The 15931-nt window shown below is 32.9% G+C and overlaps 1 protein-coding gene across 4 annotated transcripts in view; it reads left to right on the plus strand.

Annotated features, from left to right (window-relative positions):
* The first annotated feature begins 2066 nt into the window (after positions 1–2066).
* Positions 2067–15931, plus strand: part of osbpl8 (oxysterol binding protein-like 8) — an 80630-nt gene continuing 66765 nt past the window's right edge. Inside the window, exon 1 of one of the 4 annotated variants that reach the window (XM_079403876.1) lies at positions 2067–2360. The gene's annotated coding sequence lies outside the window, so the exon portion shown is untranslated. The remainder of the gene's footprint in view (positions 2361–15931) is intronic. The other 3 variants (XM_079403877.1, XM_079403882.1, XM_079403879.1) reach the window with 3 other exon arrangements.

A 15931-nucleotide genomic window follows, 5' to 3' on the forward strand; every position in this document is an offset into this window, starting at 1 on the left:
TTTCCAGTTTTTCCAGAAAGTGCAAGTAATTAATGAAATCTGTATAAAATATAAAGTTGGTTTTGCTATGATTATACCAGTAATGGATATTGTTTTAATCATTTTTATAATTTTTTTTTATTAGTTTCAGTTTATGTAAAATAGCAATAATTTGTGTAAATTGCATGAAAATGTTGAAAAATGAATTACTACAATGTTTAGCGGACAAAAAAATGAATAAAATAAAGTATTTCCTGTTTTATAACCTATAAAACCAACAAATACATTCCCAAATATCAAAGAGACACCAGGAATTATGCAATTTTAAAAAAATCTAGAATTTTTACCCTAAATCTCCAAGATTGATCAAACAAAAAAACTGTTTTAAAACCAATAAATACATCTCCAAATACAGATATGATGAATGGTCATAAACTAATATTTTCCTTGGGTGTTTTAGGATAATTAGCCTACAAGACCAAAACAAATCCTCAGTTTGCAGATCACAGAAAGAGCAATATGTATCAATGCAACAATGCATAATTTAACATGTATTTTAATTTTCTCAGACAGACCGAACCCTCGCTTTATCCCAATCGATGTCATTTAATTCCTGCTCTAATAACAGATGCTATTACTGTCGATACATTACATCATCGACCTACATTATCACTTTTTTATTTTCATTTCTTTTAATTATTATTTTGTATTTTTTTTATTTTATTTAGAAATATATACTAGTCTACAGATCTGAACAAGTTCAACTGTAAGCAGGTCCATGTCAAATTTGACCTAAACAATGAAACCAGTTTACTTTCTTTTTTCTCTCTCTCTAAATATTTTGCTCATTCGTGGAATGCAATGCGGTTATGTAATAATTATGCATAAATACCTCATATTACAGTCATGAGAATTACTGTACATACACACATATATATATATATATATATATATATATATATATATATATATATATATAGTATGACTTTTTATTTCTCCTCTTTCCTACTGCTTGTTTCACTTCTGTTTCAGGTTTTATATAATAATTTCTAACTATGTGTAAGTTGTGTTTTTTTAGCATGTGTGTTTGGCAGTGTTATTTTTTTAAGGATTACTGAAACTACTGTCATTTGATTTGTATTTGTTATTTATTTAAATTTTAGTTAAATTATGTCTGAATTTATTATGTCTGTATAGGTCTTTAATTAAGTTTTTATAGTGATATAGTGATTTTAATACTTCAACAAACTAAATGGAAATGAAATAATATTTATATTGAATTTATAAATGTGTATATATATGTGTGTGTGTGTGTGTGTGTAAAGAACCTTTTGTTCTTTAATATTTTTAATTGTTTGTAGCTTTTATTTTTTGTTTTTCATTTAAATTTTATAATTTTGTAGTATGCATTTGTCATTTTTATTTAATTTCTTTATTTTTAAAATGTGTATAGGGGAGTATTTTAGTTTTGGATCTATTTTAGTTGTTTTAATACTACAATTGATTGCTTCTGTTTTCCTCATTTGTAAGTCGCTTTGGATAAAAGCGTCTGCTAAATGACTAAATAATAATAATAATAATAAATAATCATCAAATGCTTTATTTCCTTGTTTTGACACTCATTACAACACGGTGGCAGCCTTGGATTACTTACATTTTTCTAGTCTTTTCTATGTTTAATTTGTATGCTGTGTAAAACCAAAATAAAAGTAATGTGATAGAAAATGTCAAATCAGGTCCAAACAAAGAGTAAACTGCTAATATCTGTGTAAAATATTTTATGATACTGTACTGTACATGTCATAACCGTTTTTTTGTTACAAATAACCTACATATGATAGCGTTACATGATCATTTTGCGGTTTCACAAACCATTAGACTTTTAATTTGTTTTTAAAGACCCTCCGTGTACGTTAACAGACTCCGCCTGACGGCCGCCGTCAAAACAGCTGATCTGAGATCTGTCGGAATCTTTAAGTTAAAGTGACGTGATCCTGCGTTCCATCTCAGAGAACTGATCCTAGACCTGCTGCTTTCGCGTGCTTTTTATTTGTAACCCAATCGAACGTCGATCCCTCGAGCGCGGCAGGCAGAACTCAACGATCGCAGATAAACAGTCTCACAGAGGAAGGAAGACAGACGAGCGGCTGTATCGCAATTCAGGGCTTTTATATTGCATCAAAACGCGTTTATGGTTCACATTTAAAGCGTTACTGCGCGAATACCTGTCAATATGCGCCAAAACACGTCCGAGAAGTTTTAACCCATTTACTGATGGACTGACAGACGGATTCTCCTCAGACGACGCAATCTAAACAATTCACATTTTACCTCATTCTCTCAAGCAAAAGCCTCTGTTTTCCCTCAGGAGGACAATTAAGGTTAGTGCTTATGTTTTGTAATTCTGTATTTACACACATATAACCCGTGAACTGCTCTCTATGGGCTGTGTCCCAAAACCTAGTGAGCTCCCTATCTAGACAGCATATTTGTTGTTGGGAGGGAATCATAGATTCAAGCAACATATTTGAGCATTATAGACTGTTTCAAGCTGCCTATCTAGATTGTATATGGGTCACCAACAGCGTATTCACCATTACTACACAAAAATATATATCAAGTGCCAGTGTTTTGGACACGTCCATTATTGTAATACCATGGTATCTAAAATGAAACAATGATCTGGTCTAGTTAGGCAGCCCACTAGGTTTTAAAAGGCATGTTGCAGACACACATCCTCCATCATTTAGATCAGATTTCATGAGTATTTTGTACCTAAATGTCTTATAATCCTGATGAACAGGCAGAGTTCAGAGGTTTAATGCAGTGAGCATGTATGTTATGTAAGCTGACACACTCAGGCTGCTTTTGATGTGTTAACCTAAACAATCATATTTATCTATGCAGACATCCTTTTTAAATATTCACAAGAGTTAGGCAAAATACCATTGTTATGAAAGTGCGATCATAATAACATAATAACAAAAAAGTCCCATGGTATGACTGCACAGCATCACAATTGTTATAATATCAGATTTTATGCAATTTTACGAGATCCCTTAAAGTAACAGTTTGAACATTATATGGTAATATTGCAAAATTTTACATTTCATTCAGTGTTACTTGCTATATCTTTGTGAAATTTTCTTGCAAAGTTTTTTTTTTGTACTGTAGTAATTATGATAATTTGGAGGAAACATGATACATTTCTATCACTTGTCTGACTCAAATATATCTGGTGCAAAGTTGACCACAACATGTTGATTTATTGTTTTATTTACTCTATTATTAATGTTTTCATTGTGGTAAATCTCAAATTATCATAATAGTATTCTAATAACATATTATGGTACTACATTATAGTAATACAGTAACTAAACAGCAGCTTCACGGAAGAATTACAAGGTTTTAATTACATGAATTTGACCATGAAACATACTCTGATTGACACTGTTTAGCCTGTATTGTTGTTTCAGGCTCTGATGTCTGCGATTAGACAAGAAAAGATACACAACCGCACCAAAATCTTGTGTTTCTGTGTGTGTCTTTGACCTTTTGCGTAAAGGTTTGTTTCCACTTTCCCTTTTAGAGACAGATTGGTGTTCAGAAACCCGTGTGCACTTCCACATAGCTCTCTGTGTCGCTTTGTTGAAGTGAGCTTGTGAAATGTTAGGTGTAGCACCTGTTTCCTAACAATGCATGTATTTTAAGTTTAGCAGTAGCCACTGGTATCTAAACATGTAATCCTAAACCTGTATTGTTAGTGTGTCATGCACCTCTGATGTCAAACACTGACGTTTGAGATCTAAACTTCAGAAGCACATGATCTCTATGTCCTTGTCTCTGCATTATGCATCTTAAATTCAAAAGATTGTTTGGTTCGTATGAAAGCGTGCACGTGTACAACTCAAACAAAACATTATGAGAGACAGTGATCGTCATTTGCCTGTCAAATAGAGTTTCCATTCCTGTGTTGTTGTGCATTACTGACGCTGCTGGTGTGTTTGGCGTCTTATTTTGCATAGTGTTACCAGCTGAGGACACAATCCAGGTTGATACGCCATTGTTGTCCAACTATTTCTAAAGATGCAACTGCAAAATATATCTATTTTTTTATACAACCAATCAGTGTTGGGTTTAATGCATTATTAAGGAACTGTATTTAATATTTTTTTCTAAAAAGTAAAGTAAGGGATTACTCCTAATTAAAGTACACTTACTTCTGATGTAATTGCATTACGTGCTGTATAGACTATAGAACAATTCTGTGTGAAACAATAACATCTAACATTAATATTTATTTTTTCAGTTCTAACCTCCCTTAGGTACTTTGAGTTCAATAATAATTTATGCAGATTTATAGTATTTATATGAAAGAATTAAAGGAGCATTTCATGTCTACATTTGTAATGTTCAAGTGACCGAGGTTGATTGGGGATTATTAATAATTACCCTGTTGAAGATGTAATTACTAGCTAGTAATTGATTACTTTTTAGAGTGACTTACGCAACACTGCAACCACTTATGCTTCTGCTAAAAGATATTAATTATTGAGAATTATTGTTATAATGTCAGTATTGCTGCAGTTGCATTTATTAAATAATATAATATGTATTTATTTAACATTATTTATATAAAAATAATAACTTCATTATAATATAAATAGAATATTACATAATTATATTATATATATATATATATATATATATATAATTTTATTGTATTTTAAGGTTTATTTCATGCAAAAAATTAATTTGTTTTTATTTCCTAACAAATTAGAGTTAATATTTGGTTTTCAACAAACATACTCAATCAGTGTAGCCTGATTCATTATTCTAAGTTTCTTTGTTAATATTTAATCTTAATTGTAAAGGCCCAGCGTACAAATTCACAGTTTTTTTTGTCCGCCTGGTCACGAAGCATGTGCTCAGGTGCAAACCCTCTGCACCCCGACAGAGTCGCGACGCTTCATTTATATTAATGAGCTGTCCTGCTCCATAATCTCTCAAAACTGCCTTCATTTTTGCCTGAATACCAGTTCAAATGGAGTTTTAATCGTCATTAAATCCATCACCTTCATTATGGCTTCTCTCGTGTCCTTCACAAGGCTCTGAATGTCAAAGCTGTGAGGGGTGTTTGATATCCAAAGCATACGTTTCCTGATTTTGGAGGCTGAACGGAGTGTAATACCAGCCTCTGTACCTTGAGAAATGTATGAATCGATGTGCTTTTTGAGAAGGATGCGGTTTGTGTGTTATTGTTTAATGGGCAGATTCATAAACATAACGTGACATGCGACAGATGAAACAGAGATCAGGTGAGAACAGTAACTGTTTCTCGTGTGAACGGCGTGTCATGTTGATATCGAAACTCTTAAAACAGGAAATGCACAACATCTGATTAGGACTCTTCAGAGATGAAGGGTTTAATGTAGGGCTGCACGATAAATTGAAGTGAAATCGCAATCGCGATTAGGCAGAAGCTGTGATTTTCATGCGTATCTTTCAGTGAAGCACGGTTCTGTGATCAGCAGTAAATCTCCATCTGAAGGTCAGAGGTCGCTCTGAATTTACACCCCGAAGAAGAAACCCAGGAAATGCCAATCGCTGCAGCTGAATAAACAGCAGATTTAACTGCTTTCATTGATTCAACGTGACTAATAAACACATGACTACGACAATATATGGTTTATCCGAGTTCTTATCATCATAATTTTCATTATAATAAAGTATATCTATAATGCAATGCTAATCAACAATGCTAATACTATGAAATATGTTGCGTGCCTTATTCTGTGTAAGAAGCCACGTCATCTCACAGAAGGATTTATTTCAAACACTCGACTGACATTATGAAGTGAGTTTGGAGTAAAAACATGTTATGAAATGTGGTATTTTCACGTGCTTTCAGCATTTACTACACAGAGCCGTAGTTCACTGAGAAGCTACGCAAACAGCTGTCATTATCGCGAATGATTTCATAATCGTATGATTATATCGTCTGCAAATTTTTTTTTTTTTTTTTCGCAGCTTGTCAGAGAACTGTGGCTCTGTGTAGTAAATGCTGCTCCATCTGAAAGCACGTGATGGAGATTTACTACTAATCACAGAACCGGCTTTACTGACGAGATGTGCGTGACAATCGCATTGGATTAATTGTGCAGCCCTAGTTTAATGTTATAGAAAGGTTCTGATTTACATAAGATTTTTCTGTATAATTTGAGTGCCACGTGCCTGTGCGAAACGTGTTGACACGTTTGCGTTGTGCTTTTATCCAAAGTGACTTACAAATGGGAAAAATCTGTTTATCATAACAGCCAACAATATTTGCAGATTGCAGTGCAAAATGGCAGAATGCAAGTAAGTATAAACTTGATTAGTGCAGTAGTGAAGGGTGTTGTGGTTCTTAGGGCATTGCTGTATTGTTGCTAGGGTGGTTGCTAAGTGGTCAGTTATTTTTATTTAATTATTATTTTTTTTAATTATTGTATAATGTCAGTATTTATAGTTGAATATTTATTTATTTAAATGTTTTTTTCTTTTTTATTAATTTTGTTTGCACTTGCCTTTTTCATTTTTTTATTACATAATTATACACTTTTATTTGTTTTATTTAGAAAATGTGAAACTATCTCAATAAAATATATTAAGTTTTTTGTTTCATATTTTATTTTATTTCAGTTTGTTTATTTTATTTCAAGCAATGCAAATGTTTTTTATTTTTCTGAATAGTTTAATCTCTCTCTCTCTCTCTCTATTTCTCTCTCTCCATATATATATATATATACACACACACACACATATACAGTGTGTAATATATAAATATATATAATTTTATGCATTTTTATTTTAGTTTTAGTTTTATTTAGAAATTGGGAAATTCTGCATTGGAAGCTGACTAATATTTTTTTCATATTAATATTTTTTATTTCTTTTTTTTTTTTTTTCAGGCAACAAAAATGTATCTTTTCAATTAATGTAAATAAATACATGTATAACCACACACACGCAAACACTCCCATACATATACACAAATATCAGTTTAATTATATTAGACCTAACATTTCCTAACATGAGGCTAAATATGGGATGTTTCTGTAGCACAGCTCCAGGGTCATAAGTTGTTTGATTTATGATTAAGCACACAGCATGTCTTTTCTTGAGTCAGTCAGTCTTGTAAAGAGTCTGTGGTGTCATCTGAGGTTAATGGTGTGGACTTTCCTCCAGTGAAGTGAGCTTGTGTGGACAGAGCACAGTAAGAGCTGAGATGTTAGTCAGGAGTGAATAATGTGTTTCAACCTCAATTCTTTCTTTTTTTATGAACCATATGGTCTCCCATATGATAAACACAATTAAAACAATTAAGAATAATGATAAACACAATTAAAACACATGTAGCACCTCAATACCATGGTAAAAATGTAACTATATGGTTTTTAGGTAGCCTATTTGTATGAAAAACAGTAGTCTAAAAACTTTCTGTATAAATGCACACATGCTATAGTATATTAATCACAAATACATACACTATAATTATAAACCATTACTCCTGTAATAAAATGTGAATATCCCACATTTCTGCCACAATACCATGGTGCAGTGATTGTTACTACATCCATGGTAAATGATGGCTGCAAAGCCTTCTGGCTGTCTCGTTGCACACAGTGTTTCTCCTGTTTGGCTATAAACTAGTCATTTGTGTTCAGCGCTGAATTCAAGCGCTTCACACTGGATCTCACAGCGCTGTTTAATGCTCGCGTGACCGAGTAAACGCATCTGCTCTAGTGAGTTCGCGCTGTGTGCCGCGGTTCAAATGAGGCGCGCTGTTTCATTCCACTTTTAGCGCATGAACATTATATTGAACATTTATCGAACTCTTCATATCGTTTTATCAAGGAAAATTATATCACGATAATTATCGGTATCGAATTATCGCCTAGCCCTATTATAATGTGGTGAAAAGGAATCTTATTAATCTTATTTTATTATCTCCTTTTTGTCTTCATTGTTGAGGAATGGACTTTATGGTTTAGTAAATCTGTAAACACTTAAAGGTGAAGTGTGCCATTTCTGTGCCACTATAGTGAAATCAAGCGGAATTGGACATAATAAATAAAAATATTAATAAAAAATGAAAATATTATTAAGCAGCTGGGTTAATTTTTGTTTATATTTTCTTATATTTAACCTTTATTTAACCAGGCAACTCAATTCAGAACAGGTTCTTATTGTCAATAACATCCTGGCAAGTTATAGTTATGTTTTATTTTATATTTTGAGATTTCTTTTAGCCTAATTTATAATATTTGTTTTAATAGTATAGTTTTTTTATTTTTATATTATAGTATTTTTTCCAAATATGTGCTCTTGTCTTTTTTCTTTTTGAATTCATATTTATTGAAATTTTTGAAACATATATTTTGTTTTACAGTTCTACAGTGTGTTTGTGATTTAAAATGCGTTTTTCATTTTAGTCATTTTTTTAATTAGCTTTTTATTATTACAATTTCTGTTTGTTTAATTTATTTCTTGTTTCAGTTCTTATTTATTTAAATTTAGCAATTTTAGTGCTTCAACATTTTAGTTTTTCATGTATTGTTTATTTCAGCTTTATTCCAATAATAACCCTGGTCTTGATGAGTTCCATGAGTTTGGGGTGAAGGTCTGTGTTCATATGACCAACTGCAGATGGGGAGAGTATTTAAAACTTTATTTTTTCTCAATTCTGTTTGGTCACACTAATGGTGTATAAATGACTCTCTTACCTTGTTAGCAAAAAAGTGCCAATAAATTACCTGCATGATAAATGATTCCAAACAAAACACAGAGACGTTCCTTCTCCAGTCTCTGTGTGCCATGGTCGTGTCCTGACTGGTTCATCTGTGTGTCTGAGAGAGACATGTTGCTGCAATGCACTTTTAATTATCTGTGTTAAATATATCGTCATTGAGGGCTCGGTTGAGATGCTTGAAAGAAGAAAAAACACTCTTCTATGTTTTATAATTAACCTTACCTTAAACAATTTCTTTTGGTTGTTAAAAGTAGGTCAAACTACATGAGATGAATCTCAGTGTTAGCATGACTGAGGGTCGCGCTGATGATTGGTCCACATGTTAATTAGGTTTGGTTTGGACTGAAGGAATCCTGCTCTCCCGTATGGCACAGATTCCCAGCTGAGAGCTGTTGTTAGGGGCTCCTGGACGTGTTCTGTGGGCTGAACTAAATATAGCTCTCTCACAGAGGTGAATGTTAGGTGAACGCACAGAGAGAGGAGGTGCACATTCAAAAATAAAGCATTGATGGTTCCATGGAGAACCTTTAAAAATTTTAATTCCACAAAAGGTTCTTTAAAGTGACAAAAGGTTCTTAAGATTTTAAAAATGTTCTTCATTTAAAAAAAAAATTTTTAGCACAAAGAGCCATAAATCAAACTTGACTTAGGATTAGGGGCCTAAAATGACGCTTTTCTCACTTTTATGAACTGATATTGATCCTTAAATCCCAAGAATCGATCTTTGCTGTTACTTTTGATATGAAACAAAGCTTTCAAATTCGAATTTTATTACAAAAGTCAAAGAATAAAGACTGATTTGACACCCTTTAATATGTCGTGACAGATTACTGTAGCACCTCAGTTCAAGCGGCACGTGAACTGATCATCTCTTTCTCTTTACTACTAGTTATAGCAAGAAATAAACACGAATGAACATCAGAAATTGTTCAAATAAACAGAACAACAACAAAATGTTTCATGTTTGATGTAATCGCTCTATATGTGTTTTTTAACCACGGAAAGACAACCTTAAAACAGCTTGTAAACAATTTCATGTAATCCTACAAAAAATCCATTAAATGTCCATAGTTAGAAAAATTAAGCATTTTGGTAAATAAATGCACTTTTATATATTAACTTTTTCTTAACCTGTACCTAATTATTTAATGTATGATTGAATAAATATGTAATTAAAATGTTAAATTACATAAAGTTATGACATCCAGTGTTTAAATGTTTATATTTAAACAACAAACAGTAGAAACATAATTGTATCATTAAAAAATTATCATAATGAAGTTTATTCTAAAATAAATTGCCTTATGTGCATATAATTTAAATGTTTGTTTACAAATTACTTTAATAGTATAGTACTGTACTTTTTTCCTTGATCAATTGATATGCTGTACCTAATTGCCTGTATATCCAAATTAATCAATATCGAATCAAATTAAATCAAGATCAGAATTAAATCAAATCACGATCTTGTGAATCAAAATTGAATTTTGAAATTTGTCTCTATACCCATCAAACTATATTAAACAAAAAATAAAATAAAAACTACTAAAATATTTTTTGGAGTAAAAAAAAAAAAAATCTAATTCACATTTCAATGCAAAAATAAAACAAAAAATATACATTAGAAATGAGGATATGTTTTAATGGCAATTTTTGATTTTTTTTTTTCTTTCTTTCTTTGTTTTAACCCTACTTATGTGATATTGCATGGCAGGCCAAATCAAAGGTCATCATTTAGCTTGGTTTGTGCTACTCTCTTCTATGGCATCACTGTGAAACTATCATTTTTTGGAAAGAAAAGACCTGCTAAATGGGCTCAATCTCAACTTTTGGTTCCACCAGAATTTTATACAACATAACAGGACAGAAAATGCAAAAACGGTGCACAGTTGCATTAAAAATAGGCCGCAAAGCAGATGTTTTACGGAGCAATGAGACGGATGGTGCCTCTGAATGCATTACTTTGGGTGCGGTATGACTGCTATTCTACGCCCTCGTCCTCCCCTTCAGCGCTAAATAATCAAGTTTTATGTGGCCTTTTAAAGACACAACTGACACATAGACACAGAGGGTTGATTGTTGTTCTCGCCGTCTGTCTTTGTGAGATTATTGCTTCGCCTCGAGCAGAGGTTTAAAATCTCTTTAATTGAAAACTCGCTCAGGCCACTTTAAGACACATTGATGTGTGAATCTTCACTAATTGAATATCAAAGGATGAAGAGGCTGTTGTTTAGAAGCAAATCTTCGTAAGTATTTGCAGCTGGTGCCCTGAGGTGCTGGATGTTCGGCTTTTGTGTGGCTCTTATTACATAATTCAATTTCCTGGCTCCGTTATTAAATGAAGTCAACCTTTTGTTGCTGCTCATAAAAATGTCACATGGTGGTGTCACAAGACATCTTTCTGTCTGTCAGGGTGGGTGATTTGTGTTATCTGGGTTCATAACTCAGATTCTCGGTCTGGTTTTGTTTGTGAAGTTTTGTGGAAATTCACGTGAATGCTGATATTTACTTTACTTGTATGAAAAACCCAGTCTTTAATTGCTGTTGTGCCGACTTAAACTTTTAAAAAGCTGTTTCTCTCACTTCAGGCTGAATCAGTTTTTGTTGTGTGCCCTTTCCTAGTTCTTCTTTTCTTTTGTCTTATAATTAATTGTTAGTCAAGCATCACTTTTGGATGAGTAAATTTTCAGCAAATGTTAATTTCTAGATGTACTATTCCTTTAATATTCAGCTTTAAATCACTAACCCTGAGATTAAACAAAAGTGATTATAAGTGTGAGTACATTTCAATTTCGCATGAACTGTTCCTTTAAACATTGTTCTCCATATCTCATCCCCATTTTGTTCCATTTTTGTGATCACTACAAAATTAGTTGCAGCAGTTTTGATACAAATCTTGATCTTTAGGAAAAATGACTCCTCGTAGTCTCTCAGGACAAAAACACTAGAAGATCTTGGAAGTTAAGCCACTTAAAGTCATATAACAGTTGTCTAGTGGTCCATGTTCATTATAAGATTTAGATTTAGTCGACACTTGTTTATCCCTCAGTTTAGCTGTTGTGTCTGCTCTATAAATGCTTCAGTGGTGGGATGCTGTAATACGGTAGTTTTTGAAGAACAATTCACGATAAACAATCAGGGTGTGTAAGTGATGAGGTTACATCATGGAAACCCGCTCGGACGTGGGCAGAGATTTCTCCCTAGTAACACCGATCTGACCCGCTAATCTGTCTAAGCCTGGTGCTGAAAAGAGAAGGAGAATGAGAAAGCAGGAGAGAGTGACGGCGACGTGCTGACAGGCCGCAGCGGCCACGAATCATCAGCTCTGTGGAGCGAGCGGCGGCTCACACTGAGAGGTTGTAGGTTCAAGGGTTAATGCATGGACCATCAGCACTGGGTGCTTGAGAAAGATGTGATGTTGCTGTAAATCGCTATAGATAAAACTGAAACAAAAAATAAAATTAAGAAATAAATGTATTTTGTAATTGTACCATGTTGTATTTTTGTAAAAAATGTGTACGTTTTTGTAATGAATGATATTTTTATATTTAAATACATTTTATACATATATAATTCAAAATTTATAATTCTAAATAAAGATATTTATTATAATTTTATATTTTAATAGAAAAAAAGATGTATATGTAATATTTAAGGATATAAAATAAAAAAATAACTTATGCATTTATAGTTTTATATTATATTAATGCTAAGATAAATGAAATAAAACGTTATATATAATTATTCATATATAAAAAAATTTATTAAAAAGTTCTTTATTTCAGCATTAAATAATTATATTATTTCATATAATTTAGATTTCAAAATAGATTTGAGTAAAAATTGTGTATATAATAATACAATACAATATACATGTATATTTCTATATATAAGATTTATTTATAAAAACAAGCATGTGTATATAAAATGTACTATTTAATCATATAAAAACTAACAAAATAAATACATAAATCACACACACCATGGTTATGATGTCATGAGCTCATTAACGTATGAATTTTTCTATTTACATATTAATAACTATTCCAAATTTAGAAACGTATAATGTTGTTTAATTTTTAAAAGAGGTTAGCCAATGTCATTTACATACATAATTCTCAAAGTCCCATGAACAGCCTGATTAATTGTAAACGTTAAAGAGATGAAAAGGTTTTATTAGACAGTTGAAGTGGTCTTCAGGGGAGCGATGCTGCAGAAATGACTCATGAAGCATATTGTCAGACTGTGATCTGAATGAGCGTGTGAGCCGCTGTGCTTGTGTGAATCTGTATGTGTGATACGAACCGGTTTGTTCAGTGTCTCGGGGGGATAGATGAGTCGCTTGAGCTCACACAGGCAATCTGTATAGAGACGCTTGAAAAGAAGATATTTTTACTGAAAAACACACCATTTATCTACTGCTGCCACCTGGAACAGACACACACTTGTTCTGAGAGGAACAGCACAACAGTGGATTGTAGAGTTGATTAGAGTAGACTTATTAAAATGTCTGTTACTGAAATAATCGCTCTTATAGTCTTTGTATGGGGGCTTACTTAGAGGGATGTTTTGTCAGCTGAGCTCTTTAGACGTAAAATATATTCTTGAAGTACCCAATGAAAATTTTAAGTTGGTCACATAGTAAGCAAGTAAACATATATATATATATATATATATGTATATATATATATATATATATATATATATATATATATATATATATATATATATATATTCTTTTATTTAGAATTTAAAAATTCTGTAATATAGGGCTTCATGCCTAAAATTTATGTTGCAATTATTTTTTTCATATATTGTAATTGTGATTTGAACTGTAGTATGGCATTTCATCTCAGATGAAAACTTTATTTCTATATCAGGGTTGTTATAGATAACTTAAACTGAAAATAAAATTAAAACCATAAAAAAAAAATGTGTTACTTGAATGCAACAAAAGTAGTCAATGTACTAAAATAACTAAAACGGAAATAAAAATAAATAAAAGGTCAAAAATAACAAAATTACTAAAACAAAACTAAATTGCTAATTGGCTAACTAAAACATAAAATTAAAAACTGATTTAAATTAGTATTAAAACCAATATTAGTATCTCTATCTTAATGATACTAAAATATCCTAAAAGATAAATATAAATCATATACTGATTTCAGTTTTATTTAAATGTATTGTGCAAAAACAAAAACGACTAAACATGAAATGTACAACAAAATAACTTTAAAATTAAAAGAGAAAGTCTAAAAATAAACACTGATTGTATTATTAAAAACAATAATAGTATCTCAAAGATACTAAAATATAAATAATACTGAAATTTCAGTTCTTTTTCAATTTATCTTGCAGCCACATTTTTTATTTAAATTTTTTACATTTATTTTTAAGAGTTGTTGTGGCTTTTAGTCCGTATCTGTTAACTTTAAAGCCATCCATATTGTAATGCACTCCTAAAAAGTCACTTTGAGCAGATGATTCATCTTGCGCTTCAGGGCGTATGCCTATTTTTATCCAGTAAATGCTGTAGAATATGAATATAATGAGATGTTTTTTTTCATACCCTATACGTCTGAAAATCCAATTTCAAGCATTTAGGGTTTTGAAGATCATGATAAACATGAATGCGCTGAAGTATATAGTGCAAACCGAATCTGTGAAACTAAAGCATAACCCTCCTGTTAGAGAAGAAAGCCTCCAGCTGCAGAGAAACTGGTTCATGCAGATTGAATCAAATTAGACCGGCTACCTGAATGTGTTTTCATTCTCCGCCGTGGCAGAGGGTTGGACAGTTTCTCTCCCAGATTTGACGTCTCTCATGAGTTTGTCACGTATGTTCTCACAGATTGAATGTTAGCGTGTAGGTGGCAGTGTTGACGGTCACAGGCTGACGCCTAGATTTGCACTACAGCCGCTCGTGGGAAACTTACAGAAGGCTTTTTGCTTTATTATTCACTGTGAAATCACAAAGATAATTTAGGAATTGGTTTGATTCTGCTCTTCTGGTTTATTTGGCCCATTGTGGTTTTACTTCTACAAACAGATTTTCCATTTCCAGTTTTAGTATCTTGATTCCCTTTCTTCCGCTTTTGTGGTTTAATCTTAAAGCCTGAATTTAATTCATTGTGTTTTTAAAGCCTTGTTCACATAAACCAGTGGAAACCAAACTTGGTTTCCACTAACGAGTCGAATCAGGTGCGTTTAATAAGGGAAACATACAAAATGTGCAGAGATAGAGGTGATCTAGAAGCGCTGACCTAAAGCAGCTAATCCTTCATGTGTAATGATGTTATTTCTACACACTGACAGGGTATCAATACCTCAGATCAAGTCTAAATGTCCTTGAAAAATTGCTTTGATGGATCAATAGGAAGAAACAGACTCCTGGGATATTTTCTTTGTCTACAAGGTGCTTAAAATAGCTTTTTATAGTTAAAAAAGAGCACAAAATTATAATGTGGTGTGACTTGAGAGCATTAAAGGGGTCCTATTATGCTCCTTTTTACAAGATGTAAAATAAGTCTCTGATGTCCCCAGAGTGTGTATGTGAAGTTTTAGCTCAAAATACCCGACAGATTTGGGACATTTCCTTAGACAATGAAACTTAACCACAGTTACCCCGTTTCCACCAAGGCAGTTCCAGTGCTGGTTCAGAGATTCAAACCGGTTCTTTGTTTTTTGACACTCAAAGCACCAGCTCCGAACGGTTCGTAAGTAGCACCAAAACATTGCTGGGCTAGAAGGAAGAACCGCTTGCGTCAGGAGCTGGGGGTGGGGTTACCGTGACCAACAAGACGAACAGAAACTTTGACCGCCATATTTGAAATAGCAGCTAAACGCTAACATGCTTGATTCGCCGTGTTTGGATGCCGATGTAGGTTCGCAAAGCCATGAACATCAATAGCAACGCAACGTCCACCATTGCTGATAGTTTCTTTAGGCTTGTCCGGGATAGATCGGCGCTGCGTGGACCGTTCGGTGCGAGGCATATCGGGGTGCTGCGGGAGCGACTGGAAAGCAGACGGCTCTTTATGCTTTTGGATCGCTCTCGCGGTGCTTTAGTGTGTTGTGTGCCGATCGATCGATCTGCGTGGCGCTGATGCACCTCGAACAAGCCTGTTGTGCCGTGCTAGTGAACCGAAACATGAAACG

Source organism: Barbus barbus, assembly GCF_936440315.1.
Source record: "Barbus barbus genome assembly, chromosome: 42".
NCBI classification, from domain to species: domain Eukaryota; kingdom Metazoa; phylum Chordata; class Actinopteri; order Cypriniformes; family Cyprinidae; genus Barbus; species Barbus barbus.